The sequence below is a fragment of the Chiloscyllium punctatum genome, chromosome 4 (assembly GCF_047496795.1).
Source record: "Chiloscyllium punctatum isolate Juve2018m chromosome 4, sChiPun1.3, whole genome shotgun sequence".
In the NCBI taxonomy this organism is placed as follows: Eukaryota; Metazoa; Chordata; class Chondrichthyes; order Orectolobiformes; family Hemiscylliidae; genus Chiloscyllium; species Chiloscyllium punctatum.
Genome location: NC_092742.1, coordinates 11,584,822 through 11,597,266, shown reverse-complemented (window position 1 = coordinate 11,597,266; position 12,445 = coordinate 11,584,822). Strand labels below are relative to the sequence as shown.

General features: G+C 41.5%; 1 protein-coding gene across 4 annotated transcripts in view; it reads right to left on the bottom strand.

The window, feature by feature from the left end:
* rps6ka5 (ribosomal protein S6 kinase, polypeptide 5) overlaps positions 1 to 12,445 on the bottom strand; it is a 252,857-nt gene that overhangs the window by 47,956 nt on the left and 192,456 nt on the right. The gene's annotated exons all lie outside the window — the stretch shown is intronic.

The window sequence follows — 12,445 nt, the reverse complement described above, 5'->3', positions numbered from 1 at the left end:
ACAATTTTAAAACTATCACAAGATCAGAACATTCTTTTCATAACCTAACATGCTACAGAAACAATCAAACGACCCAGTCATAGTTCGTGTCAGCAAACTCTTCTTCCACAGAATGAAAATTGAAGATCAACAACAATCCCTTAAATCTTAAAAGCATTAGCTAATTTCTGATGTGCAGAGATAAATTTGCATTTATCTTTGGGTTTGGAACCATACGATGTCTTTCTTGCTTTTATCTTGGTGATGAGATAAAGCTCAAGACTTTCTGTGGTCTCTGTATAAAGCCAATAAATTTAAATCTCTTTGTTTTGGATAACATGTTAACAATTAGTTTAATTTATCTGTCAGGGTTTAGCATCCATAAATTTAATGAGATATGCTTAATTTGCTCAGCTTCTTTTATATTCTTGGGTGCAAACATTATGTTCACTCGCTTGTCTTCACCCCACTCAAATATTCTGATTCCCCTTAAAAACTATAGTTGGATTTTCAGATCTGGAATTTCTCAGATTGCTGGCACTGAATCAAAGAAAGATCTAGTCCTAGAGTAACCAGTTTCAAGATGCATGCCGATTCTTCAATGATCACATTAATTATGAAGAAATCCCTACAATTATGATACATTAGTTTCAAGTTTATCAAAGGAAAACACCAATCAGGGTGACTGCAAGACCAGCTACTAATCTACTTCTTCTTAGCTCACTAGTCAATCACTCATCAAACCAATAGTCCCAGTTATGGCAAAACCATGATTCAAACACAAGTACTGGGAACTACACATCAGCAGGATTTTCAAGCCAAATCATAAGTTAAAGGAAGAGGAATGCTAGTAATACTCAACAGCTTTTCCCTCAAACTTCTCGTACTCAATTATGTTATATGCCTACCGATGTTTTAACACCACTGATCACCCATCTTCAGTCACTTGAAGTTAAGATTAAATCCTGACCTGAAGTGACCATTGGGCAGTGAAAGTGTGGCACCAAATAAAGTCACCTCATTGTAATTGAACTCTCCAAGTTTACTCTAAATTGTTAAGGATGTGCCGTAAGTGCTTTTTCAAACTGTCCATTCAAACACAAAAAGAGAAATCCAGAAAAAGTTTATATAGCACCAAGCCAAGTCTGTACAAGAGATAGCAAATCGAAGAATGTCACATTACAACACCATTTCACGGATTTGAGTTAAGAATTTAAAGAGACACACACGTATAGAGATCACTGTTAAAATGCTTGTGGGTTAAGAACTGATGATCACTCGCATGTAAGGAACGGATGTGTTTATTGCAAGGACAGTCATTTTACAAAGGAATTCAACATGTGGTTTTCCTCAGTGGTTCTCTTGGCTGCAGCACTTCAGCTGCATAAATGAAGAATCTTTTGCTTTGAAGAAGTTCTTGTATTCCTGAACTTGTTCACTTAATGATTAGCACATTGAATGGATGATTCCTTTTGCAAACCTCAGCTGTGACTAATAAATAGTGGTTTATATGGATGCCCGAACAAGAATTAAATACTGCAATCTAAGGAAATGTTAGACCTCAGAAAGATACATGCCACATTATCTTCAATTACAATCTAGAAGGGACAGGAAGTTGCCTTGTCGCTAGACACAGCAAAAAAGGAAAGAGAGAAAACACATCAAAATATAAAAATAAGCTATGAAACGGAATCCAGATTTTGTTGTATGGATTGGACTTGGTTAAAGTGTTTTTTAACATTTGGCATGTTGAAGCAGGCATCCCAAGTTGTAATGTAGATTTTAGTAAAGGCCAACCTGTTTGTACGATTGGAAAGCAAGTTTTTATCCAAAAAAACTTTGTTTCCTGAATAAACTAGATATAATGGCACCTTAATTACCATAATTGCAGACTGCAATAACCGCTTGACATTGTTGTTTCACCTCTTCACCCCTAGTGTCACTTCCATTCTCTTCCTCTGTCCCTCAGTTTAATTTATATGTCCACTCAAAGCTGTACACGAATGAACATCAGGATTAAGTGGTCTGCCAGATTCTCCCAATGGTTATTTTAACTGTTTTGTTTTGGTTCAAATAGAACACTTTACATTTGACAAAATAACATACAGTAAATGGCATAACCCTTAGGAGCACTAATTTACAGAGGGATCTTGGGGTGCAATCCATAGAAGTCTAAAGCTCCCTGAAAGTGGCAACACAAATGGAGAAGACAGTAGAAGGCATGCAGCATGCTTGCTTTCATCGGTTGGGGCAGTAAGTATAAAGTTGGTAAAGACATGTTGCAACTGTATAAAACTTTAGTTAGGTCACATTTGGATGTTGTGTGCAGTTCTGGTTGCCGCACTAGATGAAGGACGTGTAGAGTGCAAAGGACGTGTAGAGTACAGGACGTTGCCTGGATTGGAGTGTATTAGCTATAAGGAGAATTTGGACAAACCTGGAATGTTTTTGCAAGAGTATCAGAAGCTGAAGGACGACCTGATAGAAATATATAAAATTATGAGAGGTATTATAGGGTAGATAGTCAGAACCTTGTTCCCATGGTGGAAATATCAAATACTATGGGGCATAGTGAGAGGGGAAAAGTTTAAAGGAGTTGAGAGGCAAGTATTTTTACACAGAGGGTGGTGGGCACCTGCAGAAGTAAATGCAATAGCAATGTTCAAGAGGCATTTTGACAGACAAATAAACAGTGAGGATATAGATGGATATGGCCCACATGCAGACAGATGGGATTAGTTTAGAATGGCATCATGGTTGGAGGAGATATTGTGTGAAGAAGGGCCTGTTCTTGTGTTGTACTATTCTATGTCTGTTGTTACCACAAAGTTAACATGAAAAATGTAGATACAAGGAGCAAGTACTTAAGCTCAGGCAGAGTTAATTATTTGAAACCAAAATCAGAAATGTGATTTAAGATTAGGAAATTGTTAAATGTTCTGGCTTAGTGCAGTTGCTCTATTCTTGGAAAAGAAAAAGCAGTCAATAAAGGCAAATTGACCTCATATCTCCGAATACATTGCAAGTTGAGCCTGCTTTCAAAAAATGGAGTCCAACACTTTTAGTAATCTCTAGGCCAAACTGACAACTGGGGGCTAATTAACAAGTTTACCATTTGAAATGAACTACGCACCTCTGATGTTCCATTTCACCATATGTTTTCTTTAAAATAAGTTAGGAGCCACTGGCATTGACACCAGTAACATCCATCAGACAGACACTTAAGGGATGAATAATAGACATTGCAGCCACCAGATTTATTTAGCATGTTAGTACCAATGGGAAAAATGGAGAATAAAGCTGCACTTGAGTTAAAATATTTTAATGATATAAGTTATGCCTGATTTATAATCTGTACTCGTGATTACTTTCACTTCACCCAAGTGCCACACAACTGAATGTGCTATCTCCAGGCACAGCTAAATCTCCATGAATACAATTGATTTGATTTGGTTTGATTTATTGTCACGTGTACCCCAGTACAGTGAAAAACTTTGTTTGCGAGCAGTAAAGGCAGATCATAGTAAGCAAGGGCATACAAATCGCAGGGTTAAAAAGAACTTGGAAGAGTGAGGCTACACCAGACAGGATGTGCCTGAAGCAGATCATCATTATTTGAAGATCAAGATCAAGATTATTTGAAGCTGGAGAGTCCATTCACCAGTCTAATAATGACAGGGAAGAAACTGTTCTTGAAACTGCTGGTGCGTGTTCAATCGTCAGATATCCTGACCGAATGCTGTTCAAAGTTTAAGTGCTGACAACGTGATTATTTAAAACACATATCATTATGCTATATTTGAAAATAACACATCAGAGGTCCATGTATAATGATAGTATGTGTTCTTATGTTGCAATGACGAACATTTTGAGAGGTGTTGCTTCTCAAAAAGAAAGAAAATGGAAGATTGTTGAATTAAGTGATCCCTGTAGTGGAACTGAAAAGATTATGTCCACAGCGTAAGAGTGAATAATTACTCCATTATGGTAGTGGGGCCACTGGGGAAGCTGGGAGAAGGAGCAAGAAAACCATGAATATAAATCCTATACTTTTGGAATTAGGTAAAATCTAGATTGTAAAATAAGCACGTTGTAAATGAAATTCATTTCTCCATGGTCCTTTCAACTTAAATTTGTTTTAAAAGTTTCTCACACAATACCCATTCAGTTTGCCTGCAACTTGGAAATCTCCTCTTCCTGAAACTTCTCTTTTGTAATGCTGTCAGATGCAGCACCTACATTAAGTTTACTGGTGTAGTCTCAGCAACATGGCTCAAGGCTTGGCTCGTAGCAAAATAAATTTTCAGCGCTGAATACAGACAAATGCATTCCACCATAACTGAAAACACCAAATTCAGCTGTCTACTTCAACTTATTATCCTTTGCTTTTTGAAGATTGGTTATATCTTTCAGACAATAATCTAAAAGATTTGTTATTTACGTTTGCTCAGATGCAGAGAAACTGTTTTTTGTTTCCTTTTAGAATTGCTTCACTGAAGGATTTTACGCTATTCTTGACAATGACACCTTGTTGCAAAACCATGATGTGGTCTGCTATCTTAAGGTTCCCCTGAATGCAGTTACTGTTGAAATAAAAGAAGGAATTCAGGTCACAACTGATTTGAAGGAGAAAGTGAGGACTGCAGATGCTGGAGATCAGAATCGAGAGTGTGTTGCTGGAAAAACACAGCAGGTCAGGCAGCATCCGAGGAGCAGGAGCATCAGCATTTTGGGCATAACCCCTTCTTCAGGAATTATTCCATTTCTGATGAAGGGATAATGCCCAAAATGTTGATTCTCCTGCTCCTCGGATGCTGCCTGACCAGCGGTGCTTTCCCAGCACCACACTCTTGACCACAATTGATTTGAAAGCAAGGTTGATTAAAATTGCGACTATTTTGATGTAGGTCAATCTTAAAAATATATCTCACATTTTTAAGTAGGTTTACAATCTGTGCCACTCCTGAGTATTAGAGAAAGGTTTTTTATAGGGCATAGGAAAATAGAAACAGGAGCAGACCATTCAGTCCCTTGAGCATGTTCTGTCATTGAATGAGAACATGACCGATATATGTCCTAACTCCATATACCTGCCTTTGGCTCATAGCACTTGACACCTTTGCTCAACAAATACTTATGTATCTCTGGTTAAAACTAACATCATAACAACGCATTCATTGCTAATTGTGGATAGAGTTCCAAAACTCTTTGTGTGTAGTAATGCTTCTGAGCATCTTACCTTGATGGTCTGGTCCTAAGTCTAAGACTCAGGACACGTGGAGACAGCAGTTAATAAAACATACATTATCTTAAGCCTTATAAATAGGGACACAGCATACAACAGCGAAAAAATGTGTTGAGATTGTACAAGACATTTGTTGAACCTCAGCTGGAGTATTGTATACAGATATAAATACTACATCACAGGTAGTTCTGGGATAACGTGCGTTTTGACAGCTGAAAAATTAGGACACAGTATTTTGCATTACATCCATTGGCAATAGCGTAATTCCAGTGAGCTTCGTTTTGTGCATGCATCGAAATCACCACGCCATTCTTCTCGTGTGCTGATGTCCGCGCTTCTGCAATGTTGGTACCGGTCTTTGTGTCATTCTGCGCATGAGGGTAACTAGGGAGAGAATAGAGCCTCTCAAAGATCACCAAGGCGGCCTTTGTTTGGAGCCACAGAAAATGTGGGAGATACTAAATGAATATTTTGCATCAGTATTTACTGTTGAAAAGGATATGGAAGATATAGGCTGTGGGGAAATAGATGGTGACATCTTGCAAAATGTCCAGATTACAGAGGAGGAAGTGCTGGATGTCTTGAAATGGTTAAAGGTGGATAAATCCCCAGGACCTGATCAGGTGTACCCGAGAACTCTGTGGGAAGCCAGAGAAGTGATTGTTGGGCCTCTTGCTCAGATATTTGTATCAGCGATAGTCACAGGTGAGGTGCCGGAAGACTGGAGGTTGGCAAACGTGGTGCCACTGTTTAAGAAGGGCGGTAAAGACAAGCTAGGGAACTATAGACTGGTGAGCCTGACCTCAGTGGTGGGCAAGTTGTTGGAGGGAGTCCTGAGGGACAGGATGTACATGTATTTGGAAAGGCAAGGACTGATTAGGGATAGTCAACATGGCTTTGTGCGTGGGAAATCATGTGTCACAAACTTGATTGAGTTTTGTGAAGAAGTAACAAAGACGATTGATGAGGGCAGAGCAGTAGATGTGACCTATATGGACTTCAATAAGGCGTTCGACAAGGTTCCCCATGGGAGACTGATTAGCAAAGTTAGATCTCATGGAATAAAGGGAGAACTAGCCATTTGGATACAGAACTGGCTCAAAGGTAGAAGACAGGTGGTGTTGGAGGGTTGTTTTTCAGACTGGAGGCCTGTGAAGAGTAGAGTGCCACAAGGATTGGTGCTGGCTTGTCTACTTTTTGTCATTTACATAAATGATTTGGATACGAGCATAAGAGGTGCAGTTAGTAAGTTTGCAGATGACAGCAAAATTGGAGGTGTAGTGGACAGCGAAGAGGGTTAATTTTAGATTACCATAGGATCTGGACCAGATGGGCCAATGGGCTGAGAAGTGGCATATGGGCCAATGGGCTGAGAAGTGGCATATGGAGTTTAATTCAGATAAATGCGAGGTGCTGCATTTTGGGAAAACAAATCTTAGCAGGACTTATACACTTAATGGTAAGGTCCTAGGGAGTGTTGCTGAACAAAGAGATCTTGGAGTGCAGGTTCATCGCTCCTTGAAAGTGGAGTTGCAGGTAAATGGGATAGTGACGAAGGCGTTTGGTATGCTTTCCTTTATTGGTCAGAGTGTTGAGTACAGGAGTTGGGAGGTCATGTTGCGGCTGTACAGGACATTGGTTAGGCCACTTTTGGAATATTGTGTGCAATTCTGGTCTCTTTCCTATCGGAAAGATGTTGTGAAACTTGAAAGGGCTCAGAAAAGATTTACAAGGATGTTGCCAGGGTTGGAGGATTTGAGCTATAGGGAGAGGCTGAACAGGCTGGGGCTGTTTTCCCTGAGGCTGAGGAGTGACCTTATAGAGGTTCACAAAATTACGAGGGGCATGGATAGGATAAGTAGACAAAGTCTTTTCCGTAGAATTGGGGAGTCCAGAACTAGAGGGCATAGGTTTAGGGTGAGAGGGGAAAGATATAAACGAGACCTAAGAGGCAACTTTTTCACGCAGAGGGTGGTACGTGTATGTAATGAGCTGCCAGAGGATGTGGTGGAGGCTGGTACAATTGCCACATTTAAGAGGCATTTGGATGGGTATATGAATAGGAAGGGTTTGGAGGGATATGGGCCAGGTGCTGGCAGGTGGGACTAGATTGGGTTGGGGTATCTGGTCGGCGTGGACAGGTTGGACCGAAGGGTTTCCATGCTGTACATCTCTATGACTCTATGTGCCGAAATCTATATGCCAATTTGCACTTGTGCCAATGTTTGCTGCTGACAGAGTAGCTTTCTGTGAGAGGTACTGTACAGTGAGCAGTTTTCTTACATCATAGAAACCGTGTGCAGGAATACAAGGGAAAATCAAGAAACTAGCACTGGACAAAAATACAAAAGAACTGCAGATGATGTACATCAGAAACTAAAACAAAAACTGCTGGAAAAGCTCAGCATGTTTGGCAGCATCTGTGGAGACAAATCAGAGTTAACGTTTCAGGTTTAATCACTCTTGATCAGGTCTACCCTGGAACTCTGTGGGAACCTTGGGAAATGATTGCTGGGCCCCTTGCTGAGATACCTGTATTATCGATAGCCACAGGTGAGGTACGAGAAGACTGGAGGTTGGTTAATGTGGTGCCACTATTTAAGAAAGGGGGTAAAGAAAAGCCAGCGAGCCATCGACCAGTGAGCCTGACATTGGTGGTGGGCAAGTTGCTGGAGGGAATCCTGAAGGACAGGAGTTCCATGTATCTGACTGGGGATAGTCAACATGACTGACTAATTTGATTGGGTTTTTGGAAGAAATAAGAAGAGAATTGACAAGGGCAGCGTGGTGAATGTAATCTATATGGGCTTCAGTAAGGTGTTTCTTCTAGGAGAAAGTGAGGACTGCAGGTGCTGGAGATCAGAGCTGAAAATGTGTTGCTGGAAAAGCGCAGCAGGTCAGGCAGCGTCCAAGGAGCAGGAGAATCGATGGTTTGGGAATGAGCCCTTCTGCTGTGCTTTTCCAGCAACATTTTCAGTTCAGTAAGGTGTTTGCCAAGGTTCCTCTTGGTAGATTGGTTAGCAAGGTTAGATCAAATGGAATACAGAGAAAATTAGCCATTTGGATGCAGAACTGGTTCAAAGGTGGAAGACAGAAGGTGGTGGTGGAGGATTACGTTTCAGACTGAAGGCCTGTGACCTGCCATGTGCCACACGGATCACTGCACAGTCCACTGCTTTTTGTCATTTATATAAATGCTTTGGTTGTGAGCATATGAAAAATGGCTAGTAAATTTGCAGGTAACACCAAAATTGGAGGTATAGTGCATGGCAAAGAAGGTTACCATCAGAGTACAATGGGATTTTAATCACATGGGCCAATGGGCCGAGGAGTGGCGGATGGAGTTAGGTTAGATAAATATGTAGTACTGCATTTTGGAAAGGCAAATCAGGCAGGACTTATACACCTAATGGTAAGGTCCTGGGGAGTAGTCCTGAACAAAGAGACCTCGGAGTGAGGTTCATAGTTCCTTGAAAGTGGATCCCAGGTAGATAGGATAGTGAAGAAGGCACTTGATATGCTTGTCTTTATTGGTCAATGCACTGAGTATAGGAATTAGGAGGTCCTGTTGTCATTGTGCAAAACCTTGGTTAAGCCACTTTTGGAATACTGTATGCAGCCCTGATCTCCCTGCTGTAGGAAGGAAAACTTGTGAAACTTGAAAGGGTTCAGAAATGATTTACAAGGACGTTGCCAGGGGTTAGATGGGTTGAGCTACAGGGAGAGGCTGAATAGGCTGGGGCTGTTTTCCCTGCAGCGTCAGAAGCTGAGAGGTGACCATATAGAGATTTATAAAATCATGAGGGGCATGGATAGATTGAATAAACAAGGTCTTTTCCCTGGGGTGGGAAAGTCTAAAACTAGAGGGCATAGGTTTAAGGTGAGAGGGGAAAGATTTACAAAGGATCTAAGGGGCAATTTTTTCATGCAAAAGGTGGTGTGTGCTGCCAGAGGAAATGGTGGAGGCTGGTACAATTACAACATTTAAAAGGTATGTGGATGAGTATATGAATAGGAAGGATTTCGAGGGAAATGGGCCAAGTGCTGGCAAATGGGACTAGATTTATTTAGCTTATCTGGTTGGCATGGATGAGTTGGACCAAAGGATCTGTTTCCATGCTGTATATCTCTGTAACTCTATGATTCTAAGGGTTACGAGACTTGAATCGTGAACTCTGATTCCTCTCCACAGATGTTGCCAGACCTGCTGAGCTTTTCCAACAAGTTTAGTTTTTGGCACTAGATAACAGATAGGGTGCAGGCATGATGGGCCAAATGGCTTTCCTTCTACAACGTAATAGCTCTGTGATTCTATGATAGCCACTGGGATATTGGTACTGATTCCATGAGACTCCCAGCTACTCAGGCACATTGTTACATGATGTCCTTCAAATAAGACTTAATTAAAGTCACGTTTCCTTATCGTCATGAAACACACTGATTAGACAGGGCAACAGGGGAATGGTGTATGAGCCTATTTTTTGAACCGACTTTGGTTTCGAAGTCTGTACTTCTGTGAGCAGTCGTTAACTGAAAGAGATACCAAAACCTCAGAGGAAGTTCAAGCAGGCAGTTTGCGTGTGTGGAATACTGAAAAATAAAAACCTTAAGATCAGATTGGTAGCAGGGACAGTGAAATGAAATAACGCTATGCCACTGCTTCAGTTATCTTATTAGGGCCACCCATAGTGCACCAGGGTGTTACTGAGTAGTGACTCTGGGGTATCTATGTCATCAGAATGCAGGACTGTCTGAAGTTAAGGAGATTACTGTATCCATGCAACTTTCATTGAGTAAAGCTACTTTTGGAGATGACGTGATGATCAACCTCTGCTTAAAGCAAAGGAGGTAAGCTCTCACTGAGGAAGGTAAAGTTCAACACTCACTGTTCTTTTATTTTGAATGTATTCATTGTCAAGGACTTTGTCGTGGAGCATTTAGAAGGCAGCGGCAGGATCAGACAAAGTCAGTGTGGATTTATGAAGGGAAAATCATGCTTGACAAATCTGCTGGAATTCTATGACGATGTAATTAGTAAAGCTGACCGGGGGAGCAAGTTGATGTGGGATATTTGGATTTACAGAAAGAGTTTGACAAAGTCTTGCATAAGAGATTATTGTGCAAGATTAAAGCACATGGGATTGAGGGAAGTCTATTGAGATGGATAGGAAACTGGTTGGCAGAGAGGAAACAAAGCATAGGAATTAATGGGTCCTTTTCAAACTGGCAGGCAATAGTTAGTGGGGTTCCACAAGGATTGATGCTGGGACTCCCAGCTATTCATAATATATACTAATGGTTTGGATGGAGAGAACAAAATATAAAATCACAAAGTTTGCAGATGATACCAAGTTGGGTAGGAGTGTGAACTGTGACGAGGATGCAGAGATCCTTCAGCATGATCTGGACAGGTTGGGGGAGTGGGCAAATCAATGGCAGATGCACTATAATTTGGATTAGTGTGAGGTTATTCACTTTGGAAGCAAAAACAAGAAGGCAAATTACTACCTGGATGGCTGTAAATTGGGAGAGAGGAGTATGCAGCGGGACCTGGGTGTCCTTGTGCACCAGCCAATGAAGGTAGACATGCAGGTGCAGGTGGTAAAAAAGGCAAATGTTATGTTGGCTTTCACTGTGAAAGGTTTCACGTACAGGAGCATGGACATATTTTTGCAGTTATACAGAGCCTTAGTGAGTCCACACCTAGAATACTGTACGCAGTTTTGGTCACCTTTTCTGAGGAAGGATGCTCTTGCTCTCGAGGGAGTGTAGCGAAGGTTTACCAGGCTGATTCCAGGGATGGCGGGACTGACAAATGAGGAGAGATTGACTAGGTTAGGATTGTTTTCGCTGGAGTTCAGACAAATAAGGGGGGAATCTCATAGAGACTTTTAAAATGTTAACATGACGAGACATGGTAGATGCAGGGAGGATTTCCTGATGGTGAATGTGTCCAGAACCGGTGTCACAGACTGAGGATTCGGGTTGGATCATTTAGGACGGAGAAGAGGAGACACCTCTTCATCCGAAGATTACTGAGCCTATGGAATTCAGTACCATAGGAAATAGTTAATGCCACAACATTGATTGTATTCAAGAGGAGGCTAGATATAGCACTTGGGGCGAATGGGATCAAAGGTTATGGGGAGAAAGCAGGATTAGGCTATTGAGTTGGACGATCAGCCATGATCGTGATGAATGGTGAAACACGCTCGAAGGGCTCAATGGCCTCCTCATTTCTATGTTTCTAACCTTACAAGTCCCTCAAGAGGCTTGAATGTTTCAGTAAGGTCACCTCTCACTTTTGTAAATGCAAAGTGATGGAAGAACAGATTGGACAGCAGATCTTGGAAAGGTGCAGATGTAACAGAGTTGTTGTTATGGGTGACTTCAACTTCCTCAATATTGCTTAGAACCTCTTTAGTGCAGGTGGTCTGAATGGAGTTGATTTTGTCAGGTGTGTCCAGGAAGGATTCCTGATTCAATATGTAGATAGGCCAACCAAGGGGGAGGCCATATTGGATTTGGTGCTAGGCAACAAGCCAGGCTGGGTGTCAGATCTCTCGGGAGAGCATTTTGGTGGCAGTGACCACACTGCCTCACCTTTACCATAGCCATGGAGAAGGATAGCAGCAGACGGTATGGGAAGGTATTAAATTCAGGGAGGGTGAACTACACTGCTATTGGACAGGAGCTGTGGAGTATAAATTTGGAATAATTGTTCTACGGGAAATGCACAATAGAAATGTGGAGGCTGTTTAAGGAGCACTTGTTGCGAGTGTTGGATAGCTTTGTCCCACTGAGACAGGCAAGGAGTGATAAGGTGAAGGAGCCTTGGATGACAAGAAAAGAGGGGCTTCTCATCAAGAGGAAGAAGGAAGCTTATTTAAGGTGGTGGAAGCAAGGAGCTAGCACAGCTTTCGAGGATTACAGGGAGGCTAGGAAAGAATGCAAAAATGGACTGAGGAGAGCTAGGAAAAGGTACAAAAAAGCCTTGGCGGGATGGATTAGGGAAAATCCAAAGGTGTTCTATACTTACGTGAGGATTAACAGAATGATCAGAGATAGGTAGAGCTGATCAGGGATAGTGGAATCTGAAGAGGTGAGGGAGGCCCTAAATGAGTTTTTTTGCTTCAGTATTCACTAGAGAGAGGGATCTCACTCTTAGTGAGAACGTCGTGTACCAGGTTAATAGGCTTGAACAGGTTGATATTAAGTGGA